This window comes from Geotrypetes seraphini, chromosome 2 (genome assembly GCF_902459505.1).
Source record: "Geotrypetes seraphini chromosome 2, aGeoSer1.1, whole genome shotgun sequence".
Taxonomy (NCBI): domain Eukaryota; kingdom Metazoa; phylum Chordata; class Amphibia; order Gymnophiona; family Dermophiidae; genus Geotrypetes; species Geotrypetes seraphini.
Genome location: NC_047085.1, coordinates 120707024 through 120721500, shown reverse-complemented (window position 1 = coordinate 120721500; position 14477 = coordinate 120707024). Strand labels below are relative to the sequence as shown.

At 45.8% G+C, this 14477-nt stretch overlaps 1 protein-coding gene across 11 annotated transcripts in view; it reads right to left on the bottom strand.

Annotated features, from left to right (window-relative positions):
* Window positions 1-14477, bottom strand: part of ST18 (ST18 C2H2C-type zinc finger transcription factor) — a 684113-nt gene that overhangs the window by 635961 nt on the left and 33675 nt on the right. Inside the window, exon 1 of one of the 11 annotated variants that reach the window (XM_033933685.1) lies at window positions 9866-9984. The exons of 9 other annotated variants lie outside the window; for them this stretch is intronic. The gene's annotated coding sequence lies outside the window, so the exon portion shown is untranslated. Of the gene's footprint in view, window positions 1-9611; window positions 9664-9865; window positions 9985-14477 lie in introns of those variants that run through there. One more of the 11 variants, XM_033933689.1, reaches the window with a different exon arrangement.

Below are 14477 nucleotides of genomic sequence, written 5' to 3'. Positions count from 1 at the left end.
ATTGCTGAAAAGCAGGAAGCTTACGGTCCGGGATATACTTCTGAAAAGAGGTCACCTGTTGAATGAGATGCTTCAGGTAAAAAGAGAAGTGGAATGCGTAATTACCTGAACGGTTGGCCAGCATCGCATTTTGGTAAAGGCGTTTCCCATATTTATCCATGGCCTTTCCTTCTCTGCCAGGAGGGACAGAGGCATATACACTGGCTCCTGCAGATTTTTTTAGGGTTGACTCTACCAACAGAGATTCATAGGGAAGTTGGTGCTTGTCAAATCCTGGAATTGGAATCACTTTATACAGAGATTCCAGTTTTCTTGGGGCTCCTGGAATCGTCAAAGGAGTTTCCAGATTCTTATAAAAAGTTTCCCTCAAGATGTCATGGAGGGGCAACTTTAAAAACTCTTTAGGAGGTTGGTCAAAATCCAAAGCATCCAGAAATGCCTTGGATTTTTTAGAGTCAGACTCCAATGGAATAGAAAGGGTGTCTGACATCTCCTTTAAAAATTTGGTGAAGGAGGAGTGCTCTGGCTTAGCAGCAGGATCCTGCACCGATGGTTCATCCTCATCAGATGTGTAATCTTCCTTGGTACCGAGGGGATCATCTGAATCGTCCCACAAGTCAGGGTCCCGTACCGATTGGAAACGGCCCTGGGAAAATGGAGTAGATGTTTCAGTATGCTTAGTCTTGCGTACCGATTTACCTGAACGGGTGGAGACGGTACCTGGGGAATGTAGTACGGTACGGGGTTCAGAGAACGGTACCGGGTCAGAAACCGTAGGAGTAGTACGCCGCTTCGGTTCCGCTGACAGAACAGGCATGGATAAAGATTTGTGCGGTGCTGAAACAGTCGATGTCAATAAAAGAGGCTGATCGACAGACGGCACCGAAGGCTCAGTCGGTACCGATACTGGAAGGTTCGGAGTCAACAGAGCCGGGAGCAAGTGTTGGAGTTGCTCCTTAAGCTGGACCTGGAGGATAGAGGCAATGCGCTCATCCAACGTTGGTCCCGATGGCACCGGTACCGGTTTTTTCTTGCTCGGTACCTTCGGTGCCGCTCGACGCTCGGGAGAAGTCGATGCCGATGACGAGGCAGTGACTTCAATGGGAGCGGAGCGCTTACGGGGCCGGCGCTCAGTCTGCAGGACTTGGCTCACTGCATGCTCGACTGGCGGGCCTAGAACAGTAGGGGAAGGCTTCTTAGCCGGATTACCTACAGGAGTCGACACCGGCGATGTATCTTGCGGTGCCGAGGCAGTCGGAGTCGATTTGGAGGAAGTCGTCGACGTCGATACCGGTGCAACTTCCATAGCGGTACCGAAAAGGATCCGCTGCTGAATTTGACGATTTTTTAAAGTTCTTTTTTGTAAAGAACTACAGCGGGTGCAGGTTTCAGCCCTATGGTCCGGACCCAGACACTGGAGGCACCACTTGTGCGGGTCGGAGAGGGAGATAGGGCGTGCACACCGCTGACACTTTTTGAAACCCGGTGACGGGGGCATGAAGGGAAAAACTGCTGTAGCAAAATCGAAGCCCGAGGCTTCGATGGTGCCAACAGGCCCCGCCGGGGCAGATTGATAAAAAATAAAAAATAAAACGATTTTTTTTTTTTTTTTTTTAACACAAACGGTAAATGAAAAAGAAAGAAATAAATTATGAAGAGAAAAATACGCGCGAGCGGGAAGGCAAGTGAAAAATAGAAAAAAAAACTTCCAACAGCCGTTGGAAACACGCATCTTCTTAGCTCCGCGGAATTAAGAAAACTGGGGACCGCGCGCCTCTGTCGGGCGGGAAGGCACTCGCGCACGCGCGGTGCGGCCTAGCTAGAACTTTCTAAAGTTCTTAGAGTGCAATCACTCTAAAATTGTCCGTACCGGGGCTCCGTCGGTGCCGTCACCCATCAGTCAAGAATATGCTGCCTGCTTGTCCTGGGATAAAAGCTCTAACGCTCGTAGGAATTCAATGAGCATTGAAGCTTTTACCACAGCGGTCTACGATTTAAAAAAACCCTTATGTGGCTTGATAAAAGGGGGCCATTGTATGGTGAGCCCTCCAAAATTACATTACATTACAGATTTCTATTCCGCCATTACCTTTCGGTTCAAAGCAGATTACAAAAAGAGTTATGGAAGAAGGGTTACAACGTTAGATCAGAGAAGGTTTCCAAGAGAGAGAAAAGTAGGATCTGGGGTTAGGGAGGGGATGGTAAGAGGGGGGTTAAGCTTTATCATGGTATTAAGCTTTATTAAGGGATTTCTTGAAGAGTATAGTTTTTATTTCCTTTCTGAACATCTTGTAGTCTGAGGTTGTTGTCAATAGGTTGGAGACTTGGTTGTCTATCTTCGCTGCCTGAATTGCCATCCAAAACCATCCAAAACCTACTGTACCCGCCTGTATACCACAACAATAGCCCTCATGTAGGTACAGGGGGTTTTGGAGGGCTCACCATACAATATAGCAGTTTATAGTGAGATGTGTGCCTGGGGCTTTTTAATGTGACGTTCAGTACAGTGCCCCCTAGTGTCCGTCTGCTAAGCTGTCTGTGTAGCCATCTGAAGCTGTAATACAGGCTGGAATGTACTGTTTCTTTCATGTCTTTGGGTGTTAGGAGGGAGGTCAGTGACCACTGGGAGAGTAAAGGAGGTCATGCCTTAATCCCTCCAGTGGTCATCTGGTCAGTTTGGGCACTTTTTTGGCCCTTATTCATTTTTAAAACAGGTCTACTACTACTACTATTTATCACTTATAGAGCACTGAAAGGCATATGCAGCGCTGTACATACTGACATTTAATAGAAGATCCCTCTCAGAAGAGCTTACAATTTAACTTGGTCAGATGTCTAAATGGTGCCCTGGACGTTTTGTTAAATAATCAATTATTGCAACAAAAAGTCCAGTCCTTAAGCCCGCCCAAAACACACCTTCAACATGCCCCCTTGGAATTTAAACAAACAGGGGACAACCAGCATAGAAAAATGTCTTAAAATATGGGTTTTGAAAATAACGATCTGGAAGTTTTCACAAGAAAATTTTTCAAATGCCACATTTTTGGGGGATGTTTTTCTCTTTTAAAAATGAGCCCCACAATAATACAGTTTTCTGCTAAGGAAGCAGTTGCTATCTAGCAACTTTGTTCAGATGAGCAAAGCTTTCCAGATCAGTCAGAAGAGTGACTAATAGCAACGGGAACAAAAATCTCCCTAAACTTTCCACTGCAAGGCATACAGACGCCCTTTTATTAAATTTGCACTTACTGAACCTTTAATGTAAAAATTAACATGCAATAATTGAAAAGCCTGTGCAGAAGAGCGTGCCCTGTATCTGCCCTGCATTTACTGCACATGGCAGGCTGTTAATGCATGGCACCTGCATTAACTAGAGTGTCTGCACTGGGTAACTCAGTGCATGTTCACTAAAAAATAAATAATACATTTGTTCCTGACACACCATCCCCCACATCTCTCATCAACAGCTGATCCCCCTATTCATCCAATCTACTTGCATTCCCCAGCACCAACCCAATTCCCTGAGCAGTCGCCCAGAAATCCTTGACACTGACTTAATCCCCAATCAAGTACCCAGAATGCCCTACCACAGAGATCATCCACTTCACAAGATCTCCACCCCTCCAACCAAAATATTCCTGCCTCCAGAGCCCAGTTTCCTCTCGGCCAATAAATCCCCCCCGGGGGTCAGCATTAGTGGGTAGTGGGGTGGAGTTGGGAGTTCTGGATAGCTGATCAGGGGGTCACGATGGTGCCGGGGTGGGGGTGGGGGATTCTGTGTGCCTGACAGTGTTGTTCAAAGTACCAGGTCAAAGTAAAAATAAATGTATATTTTTAATATTTAAGTATAAATACAGTGAAGAACACATTAAAAATGTACTTAAGTGAAAGCAAAAAACTTTATTGCCAAATACAGTATAATACTACCCCATGAAACTCTATGGATCAGAATCAATATGCTTCAAATATAGTGCTCGACGGTGGGCCCTCTAAGCTAAACAGCATCATTCAAGTGACTGGGGAAGAGCAAAGGCAGACCCGAAGTAATCAGGATAAGGATGACGCGAGAGGGGGAAACCCACATGGGGACCCGACTGCTGATGTAGTCCATGATGAAAAGGGTCACCTGAGCTACAAAGAACAATATATCATTGGCACATGGAGCATGAGAGGAATGAACATTGGAAGCTGGACATTATCAAGAGGGAAAGGGAAAGAACAAGTGTGGACCTAGTGGGAACCAGTGACCTGCACTGGACTGGATCTGAGGACTTCAGCTCAGACACCACTGTCATTTATTACTCAAGCAACGAGACAGAAAGGTGAAAGGGAGTTGTCATTGTGGCCAACAAAAGGATTACAAAGTGCGCACAGAGCCCCAGTACTAGAGAATGACACAATGGCTGTTACCCGTGGGTAGCCATGGGTAACTCGCTGAAACGGTGGGGGGGGGGGGGGGAGTGCTCACTGCAGGCACAGGGACAAGGTCATCCACCGCCCTATGTAGCAGTGAATGGCCTTGTCCCCGCAGTTAAGGGATGGAACGCGCATGGCCCCCCTCCTCCCTACCTACCGGTCGAATCTATCTCCCTCCCTCCCCCTTACCTTTGCGACGTATTAGTTTCCAAAGTAACTTGCTCAAGCCGGCCGAGCCTGCCTGCAGTCGCAAGCGTCTGTGGGCAGAAGCTTCTCCTCTGATGCAACTTCCGCCCATAGACACACGCGACTGCAGGCAGGCTCGGCCAGCTTGAGCAAGTTACTCTGGAAGGTAAGGAGGAGGGAGGGAGATTCTCGGGCCGCGTGAGGGGTGCTGAAGGGCGGTGAGGTGGCGAGACGGAAGGGTGGTGGTGGAAAAGAAAGGAACAGACGTGGAAGGGGGGTGGAGAGGAACAGATGCTGAAAGGAAATGGGGAAAAGAGAGTGGGGAGAAAAAGCTGCAGGGAAAAAATGAGGAAGAAAGAGTGGGGAAAAGATGCTGAAGGGAAAAAATGGGGAAGACAGAGAGGGGAGAAGACGCTGGAAGGGAAGAAGACAAAGATGCCAGCCTAGGGGGGAGGGGAGGGAAGAAGATGGGTGCCAGACCAATGTGGAGGGGGGGTGAAGGGAGAGTCACAGTAAGAGCAAATGGAAGACGCAGAAAGAAGATATACAGTGGATGGAAGGAATTGAATGAGAAGATGAGGAAAGCAGAAACCAGACAACAAAGGTAGAAAAAAAATTTATATTTATTTATTTTCTTTTTTATGCTTTAGGATAAAGTAGTATATTAGTTGTGTTGATAAAAATTTATAAACAAAGCCCTGCCAGCTGAACATCTCTTTCTCAAGTTCAGCAGCCAGAACTTTGATTTATAAGGAAGGAATAAGCTAATTATTGCAGTACTGAGGCTTGTATGGATGCTGCAGGGATAGTAGTCGCGAGGACAGGGACGGGTGGGGACAGTGGTTGCGGGGACAGGGATGGGGCGGAGACAGTGGTCGTGGGGATGGGGCGGTGACAGAGGCGGTGGTCGCAGGGATAGGGCGGTGACGGTGACAAATTTTTTCCCCATCATTCTCTACCCAGTACATCAATGATCATGTCCATCCGCATCAGAGGGAAACCTCTGAATGTGACCATCATCCAAGTGGACTAGCATGGCAACATCATTTAGGGCTGCCGCATGCCAGAAACCTCTACCACAGCTTTGTAAAAGCTAGTATTATTTACTGTAATAGCTAATTTTTTTGCATAGCTGGAGGCTAATAATTTTCAGGAGTTTTAATTTTCTCAGCCACAGAAGAGCTGCCAAGGGGGCCAATCTACTTAGCAGGAGCTTCAAGACCCGCCCCCAGCCTGGCCCATTGCTCCACCCAGATCCGCCCATTGCTCCATCCCTGGCATAGAAAGAAGACTTCAAGAAGCAGCCAAAGTCAAATAGGTTCTCAAAGGGAGACAAACCCGCTTAATACAAATTCCTTGCCTAATCAGATGACTTCTCTCAGGTATTCTTTCCCCTTATAACCCCAATATATTATGTAACATCTTTCTTCTCTCATGTATTCTTTCCCCATGTTTCTCCAATTTATTATGTAACATCCTTCTTCTTGCATTTTGTAATTCGCTGATTGTCCAGCATTCTTTCTATGTGAACCGCCTAGAAGTCACTTTGACTATGGCGGTACAGAAAAATAAAGTTATTATTATTATTAATACAGCACCTGAGCACCAATATGAATAAATCAATCAATAAATTAAATGTGTGAAACGGGGTGTCCTCAGTGTGTAAGGTCAGCGATAGAAGAGAACCTCCAGCGCTTAACATAGAAGGCACAGATTAACCAACCCGTGCCGGCACACCATCACTGGACACCTCACGTGTGCTCAAAACAGCTAATTGTGTAGATAACTTAAGAGGTGATATAAAATAATTGGTGGCCAGAGGCAAAAGGAGATGCCTCACCATGTCGCCAGCACAGGGAGATGACGTTTTATGAAGGCTTCCTGCCGCAGCATGGGGAGGCCGCTCAGTGGGACATTGTGCCTCATGTGTAGAAGTCTCCCTTTGAAAGGAGGCTGCCACTGACAACAGCTCACAGTCCTCTTCAGTTCCACAGTTGAAAGATTAAAATCTGCATTAAACATCGGTCCTAGGCACAGCCCACAGTATCACACGGATGTTTCTTTCTCAACATTTGTTGTCAATTCAAACAAGTGATGACCTCATTAGCTAGATAAAAACTTCCAAATGAAACATTTTGTACTAAGAGTTGAAAAGATAGCACAGCCTCTACCTTTAGTTATGATGTGAAACTATGTGATTAGCCAAATTACTGTAAAGGCAAATGACTTGGGGGAGTTTGGTGAGGGTGATGAACCCAGTGCAGTGGGTATGCCCCAAAACAAAAATAAATAAAAAAGTTGGGAGCTACTGCACTATGTGCTGGAGACCCGCTCTAGTCACAATGACTAAAGATTTTTGTTCTATTTTGTTTAAATCAGTCTCTTAGCCATGGGCTTCTAGGTTTGCAGTTGAACCAATTATGGCACAGGTGCTAACTCTTTGGGTGAAGTAGTCTTTGAGCACCTCTAACACTTAAAAAAAAAACTCTTTCAATGAATATGGTTGGGGTGGGGATCTTTTTTGTTGAGTTTAGCACCTTTTTTTCCTCTGAGGTCTTGGTAATTTCCCTTGCTTTCTCAGGCCCCAGTATTCACTTACCATTAAAATCCTATGGGTCATTGTAGTGCTTGTAAATTTTCCAATTTTAAAAAACAAACAAACCCCCAAACGATGCTGCAAAACTTCAAATGCAAATGAGCTTTGCGGAGATCCATGGAAATTCCATCTGATCGGTCGTTGGTGAAAGTGAGTGACACATGAGCAGAACAGTCCATGGAAAGAGGGGAAAGGGAATGAAGACTTGTATCCCACCTTTATGTCACTTTGAAGTGCCAAAGTGATGGGCACTGGAAGATTAAGTGACTTGCCCAGGGTCACAAGGAGCAGCACTGGGATTTGATCTCACAATCTCTCGGTGCAGAGGCAGCAGCTAAACCAGTGAGCCACAGCCCTTCCTCCTAAAAAATGTGCATATGCACCAGGAAATGCTATATCATAGGCATGCATGAGCATCAAGCATAGGTGTGCCTTATTGTAGCGTACCATGGACACATATCATAAGCGTCCGTCGATGATATAGACAATGGGGTGAGGCCGAGAACTACCAGCAAACCATGCAAATCCTTTTTTCTACACTGCTTCTGCGGGACATATATGCTGCTCACCCACCCACCCCTATTTTTTTTTTACCTTCCACCTCTCATGCAACCAGCAGCCTCAGACCTGCTGGCTTGTGCTTTTAACGGATGCAAGAGATGTGCCTTTTACGACATGCACATGAGATGCACTTTTAACACACGCATATATGGACTTCCCACCCCATCAAGCATGATAAACGTATCTTCTCTCATGTAATCTGCAGCCCAGACCTGCTGGTGTACACTTTTGATGCACATACATGAGATGTGCCTTTAACACACATGACTGAGATGCACTTTTAACACACTACTGGCACCTCCAGACCTGCTGGTAGGTTTGCAGAATTAAAGGTCAGCGTTTTATTTTGTGCATCGCCAGGCAATGTCTGGGCATCACCCCGGAGGGCTCATTTTAATATTCATGACCTCCTTGTACTACATTTACATAGTATTATCGAAGGATGCCACGAAGAATGGAAAGATCGCGCAGAGCCATTATGTGCATTGGAAGCTACAATACTTTCATGCTAAACGTTTAGAACTGGTTTAGCTTCGATTGTTAAAGGCACGGTAAGTTTAGAAAATCGGGGCCCCAGTGAAAAAGTAACTAAAAAGAATAATTATTTGTGGATGTTCTAAGATAAGTGTCTCGCTCACAAACAAACAAACAAAATCTTATTCCACAGCCTCTGACCATCAGCAGAGTCCTGTTGGCAATCACAGCCTCCCAGAGGAGAAAGAAAGAGCATATAGAGTGAAATTCTGTGTGGATTGGATTGGATTTACACTTCCCCCTCCCCATTCGCGGTTTCCCTACTCGCGATTTCACATAATCGCAATTTTTTTTTGGGGGGGGAGGAGGGAAAACCCCATTTTTTTGTCTTCCCCACCGGCATCCTGGCCTTACCTGGTGGTCTAGCTGGTTTTCAGGGCAAAAGCAATCTTCCTACGCTCCTGCCCCGTGCAGATAGCCATTTCTTAATGGCTATCTGCATGGGGCAGGAGCGTAGGAAGATCGCTCCTGCCCCGAAAACCAGCTAGACCACCAGGTAAGGCCGGGATGCCAGGGGAAGGTGGAAAGGAGGCGGGGGTAGGTCAGAGCCAGATATTCGCGGTTTTTCGCCATTCGCGGTCCGGCTCTGCCCCTATCCCCCGCGAATAATGAGGGAGAAGTGTATTTTCTTGATATATCACTTGTATCAATGTATTAAGTGGTTTACAAAGCTACAAACTTCCACAATATATCGATAAAGATAGCATATAGAACTTTGTCTCGGAAACTTCTGGAAGACACGGCACACTGCGATGTCATCACGTTGACGTCCGCGCATGCACGAAGGCCCTCCAGACGGGCCCTGAGCCACCAGTGCTGCAAGAGAAGAGGCGAGGAGAGGGGCCAGCGAAGAGGAGATTGCCCGCGCCAGCTGACTGCCTGCAGAACATGCCTCTCGCTGCGAGAGGCACATCCTGTAGGCAGTCAGCTGGCGCTGGCGCCTCTCCTCCTCGCCAGCATCTTGCGGCAAAGTGCAGTGGCACACAGTTTGCGATATAATGTTATAGAATAAAACTCAAAATCTAAAACAAGAAATTTACAATAACATTTTCAAGAATCAATAATATTGCTAAAATAGATTTCAGTCATTTCAATGAAAGGTTATCTCGAAGTGCACAACAGACCCTCAAAGAACTCGGAAAACAGTGTTCCAGAGAGTTGGCCCCACATAGGAGAAAGCTCTCTTTCTTGTAATCTCTAGTTTAATTAGCCTAAATTGCTCGACTTGTGAGGCATCAAACATTGAAAGATTGAATGGAAAACAGGACAGATTCAAAAACCTGTTTCCTGGCCACTGAAACAAGAACAGCACTCTCACATTTTCCTTCCCCAGCTTAGTCTTTGTCTTTCTGTGCTGAGAAACAGGTTGGTGTCTGCAGAAGGAGGGGCAGGAGACAAGCAGAGCCGGAGCTCGGCTGTTGCAGTCCCCGCCTTCTTCCTGGTCTTTCCATTTTTGTAGTGTACATTCCGAAAAAGACCCAGCTTTGCACTTTCCAACACCTGCTTATTTTAAAACCAACCCCATACATAAAATAAATCTACATATGAAAAAGAATATCCAGTTTTCCTTACTTTTTCTTGAGACGTCTGGAGCCTGCAACTCTTGGGAGCTGGTTTTCGTTGCACAGAAGACACAGTTTATTCTGACAGATTGTCCTCTAGTTAAGCAGACCTCAGATCTAAAAAAATAACTAAAGAAAATTTTCCACAAACTTTGAAATCACGTGATGGTAACTTTACTTCCCTTTGTTTATTCAGTGTCTTATTTGAATATTCAAAACATTTTGGCTGCTGTGTACATAAAGTTTATTTCTTGCAGCCGAGTCAGGTGCTTTGCATTTCTGCTTTGTTCGTTTTGCTTTTTTTTTAACAACTCAAACGTTTTCAGTTGTAGAGCAAGGTGAATTATTTTCAGGTACGGTAGGTATTTCCCTGTCCCTGGAGGGCTTACAATCTAAGGGGCAGATGCAGAAAGTTATTGTAGCCAAAAAGGTATGCAAAAAGGTTAACAAAGCATTTATTTATTTACAACTTATTGATATAATGAAAGGGCCAAAATGTGGTTTACATTACAATAACAAAATATCTGGAGAGGCTGATGACAGAGGAAAGAAGAGGGGAACAGAGAGAGAGAAAAAAAATATATATAGGAGATGAGCAGAGTGTAGAACAGATAAAGGTGGTCGGTGACTCAGCTGATTCAGTGGGCAGAGCTAGGGTGGGATATAATATATCTTATAATTCCTTCTATAATTCCCCTACCTGCTAAGCACTAATATCTAATCTACCGTATTTTCACCTATATACTGCGCACCCGTGTAAACCGCGCACACGGGTATAGCGCGCGGGGAACAGAAATTTATGTAAAAAAATTTTTACTATAACGCACAGATGCGTATACCGCGCATGCCACCACAACTCTCCTCTCGCCGCCCCGACTCTCCTCTCGCCGCCCCCAACTCTCCTCTCGCCATCCTGACTCTCCTTTCGCCACCCTGACTCTCCTTTCGCCCGCCCCAACATCAGAGAAAGGGTGGGACCGCCGGAAGAGGAAGCAGTACAGCGCAGGGCTCAGAGAAGGGGCGGGACCGCCGGCAGAGGAAGCAGCTGGGCTCACTGGCATCCAGAAACAACGGTAGGCAGCTTCTCCATGCGGGAGGGGGAGGGGGGAGGCTGTGGGGGTGCGAGCGGTCCTTCGGGGTGGGGATGCGAGCAGTCCTTCAGGGTGGGGGTGCGAGTGGTCCTTCGGGGTGATGAATCGGACGTCGGGAACTATGTAAAAAAAAATTTGTACAACGCGCTCACGCATATAACGTGCATGGTTATGCACGGTTTGTAAAATCGTGTATAACGCACGCGTTATATGTGTGAAAATACGATAATCTAATCTTCTATTTCTGCGTCGCTCATACCTAGCTAGGCTCAAGGCGACTTAAAGAGGGGGGTGAGGAAGGAGAAGGGGCAGGAGGGGTGGGAGAAGAGGGGCAGAGGAGGGGGTAGGGAGAGGGGTGGAGAGGGGAGGAGAGGATACAGGTGATTAAGTGTCAAATAGATGAATTTTCATTTTCTTCCGGAATATGGTGTAGTTAAGTTCCATCCCGGTCATTTCATTAAGGTCATTCCAAGTTTTTACACCTAGAAAGGTGAGCATGGAGTGGAAAACACGTTTGTATTGCAGATTTTTTGTGGAAGGGAGATTTAGAAGTATTCTGTTGAGGGTTCTGCGGGAAGTAGACCATGCCTTGGAGAAGAATTGGATGAGAGGAGCCGCAGAGTTTCCGTAAAGTATACGGTGAATGATGCATGCGGTTTTGAAGGTTAATTGTGATGGGATAGGTAGCCAGTGCAGCTGCCTGATGAAGTCTGTAATCGAGTCATATTTCCTCAGGTTGAAGATTAGGCTGACAGCAGTGTTTTGGATGAGTTGCATTTTGTGAATCAGAGTGAGGTTGATTCCCATGTAGATGGAGTTGCAGTAGTCCAGTTGTGTAACAATATCTGTAATTCCCCAACCTGAGCACTGTGTATTGATGCAACTTCTTGTCCAGTGTGTCTGTCTTGACTAGATTGCAAGCTCTTTTGAGCAGGGACTGCCTCTTCTATGTTTTATTTATTTATTCAGTTTTCTATACCGTTCTCCCAGGGGAGCTCAGAATGGTTTACATGAATTTGTTCAGGTACTCAACAAGCATTCTGATGTACAGCGCTGCGCATGTCTAGTAGCGCTACAGAAATTAGTAGTGACAGTAGTATATAGGGCGGAGCTAGGCAGAAGAGAGCAAATTAAAATTCTTGGGGTGGGGTAATATCTATGTATGCAGAAATGGGACCCAGGCACTTTTGAACACAGCGAAAAAGGAATTCTTCTTTGGGGGCTCCGCCCCCAAGGACTACCCAAGTCTTCTTCAGCCCTTTGAAAAGGGCCATCCAGGGAGCCACTGTCGTGTCTTCGGCCGACAGTGCAGAGAGGAAGGGAACCACCATCTTCCCTCCCTGCCCTGCCGACCCGATCATCGGAGCCTTTGGCTTCGCCCCCAAGGACTACCCAAGTCTTCTTCAGCCCTTTGAAAAGGGCGAGCCTAATGGCACACTGCCATTCAGCGCACCCGCCTTTGACTCACACCTTTGCGGAAAGCCGTGCGGATCCTAATAAACTAGAGACTTTCCCTTCCTTTGGTTGGACAGTAATCACTGCACTGATCTCCGGGAGTGCTGAAAGAAAGCCCAGCTGCCGAAACGCCACTCCTCAGCCCACCAGACCGGCTCAGCTAACAGCCTCGTTCCAGCCACGAACCTGCGGGGTCTGCAGAAACTGCTCACAGCCTGGATTAATTGCAGCACTAGGTTAGCCAACCTGAAAAACTCCCCCACTCCACCAAACTCCCTCTCTCCAACAACCGGTGCAATCCTCGAGCGGTCTCATCTCCTGTCTTGAAAGACCTTCCCACAGACCCATTGACTGGACAATTGATAAGTATTTGCGTGTTTAGCCAATTGACTGGACAATTGATAAGTATTTGCATGTTTAGCCAATTACCTCACTCCAATTATAGCTACCTCACTCTGTTAAAACCCCGGTTAAAGCTACCTCCTCTCTGTCAAAAATCTCACAACAAAATGGCTTCTGTCAATCAGCATTTAATACTGTTTCTCATGTTTTACTGGTCCTACTACAAAAGCAGATCAGCCGATGCCCTATACTCTACACCTATCCCAATCGTCACAAGACCCCGTTACACCAACTTAGAACCCCAGAGACCTGCCCATCGATTCATACATGACTGTTCCAAATGGGGCCCTTTTTAAATCCCGGTCTTACCCCCCTCACGTAAACCAAACAGACCTTTCTGTAAAAACCAGCGGAGGCTGAGGAAAGTCTCCTACTCAGTAACAACTGACTCCCCCCACCATCAGAAGGGGTGATAGGTCAGAGTACGGTACTGGTGTTCAAGAAGGGATTAGATGATATCTTGAAGGAAAAGGGGATAGAGGGGTATAGATAGAGGATTACTATACAGGTCCTGGAACTGATGGGCCAACGCGTGAGCGGACTGCTGGGCGTGATGGACCTCTGGTCTGACCCAGCAGAGGCACTGCTTATGTTCTTAAAAGGTCCAAGGTTTTTACCTAAATATTAGATCTATTTAGGAATAAGTCACAATTGGTTAAAAACTGGCTTGAGACCAACCCTGACTTTGTCCTTTTAACTGAAACATGGCTAATCTCTGACAATTCATATACTGGTTTGTCTAATACAACTAACTTAAAGGACAAGCAAGTATTGACTGCATCTACCCTTGGGGGTGCATCTATCATATGTATGGACCTTCAGGCAGCAATCGGGTATATAACCGTTGCTTAATGCTTCGTCGGTCCAACCTTTATTAATTCAATGAATCACTCTCCTATTTATCTAAGTGCCATTTTTTTTAGTGATGTATTTTTTTTTATATATAAAACCTATCATTTTTTCAATAACAGACCATCACTTAGCTTATAGTGAGCCTGTGCGTCTTCATCTCTCCCGACATGCATGTTTCAAAAAAGAAACCTTTCTTCAGGGTCGAGGGAAACAGTTTGAGGGAGCTGCGATTGCCTTGTAATTGCAGCCTTGTAATTGCAGCTCCCTCAAACCATTTCCCTCGACCCTGAAGAAAGGTTTCTTTTTTGAAACATGCATGTCGGGAGAGGTGAAGACAGCACAGGCTCACTATAAGCTAAGTGATGGTCTGTTATTGAAAAAATGATAGGTTTTATATATATAAAAAAATACATCACTAAAAAAAAATAACACTTAGATAAATAGGAGAGTGATTCATTGAATTAATAAAGGTTGGACCGACGAAGCATTAAGCAACTGGTTATATACCCGATTGATACCTGAAGGGTCCATACATATGATAGATGCACCCCCAAGGGTAGATGCATTCAATACTTGCTTATCCTTTAAGTTAGTTGCATTAGACAAACCAGTATATGACTTGTCAGACTGAACAACAGTGGCTTGTTGATTACTAATCTCTGACAATGTCATCATCATACGAGAGTACCTCCCACCTGGGTTCAAAATCATTTCTCTGCCCAAAAGCAGGGGAAGAGGGGTAGGATTAGCTATCATTGTAAAAGACTCATTTGAATCCACCATCTTAGCTTCGAAATCCTCAGTGGATCTCGAAATCCTTTC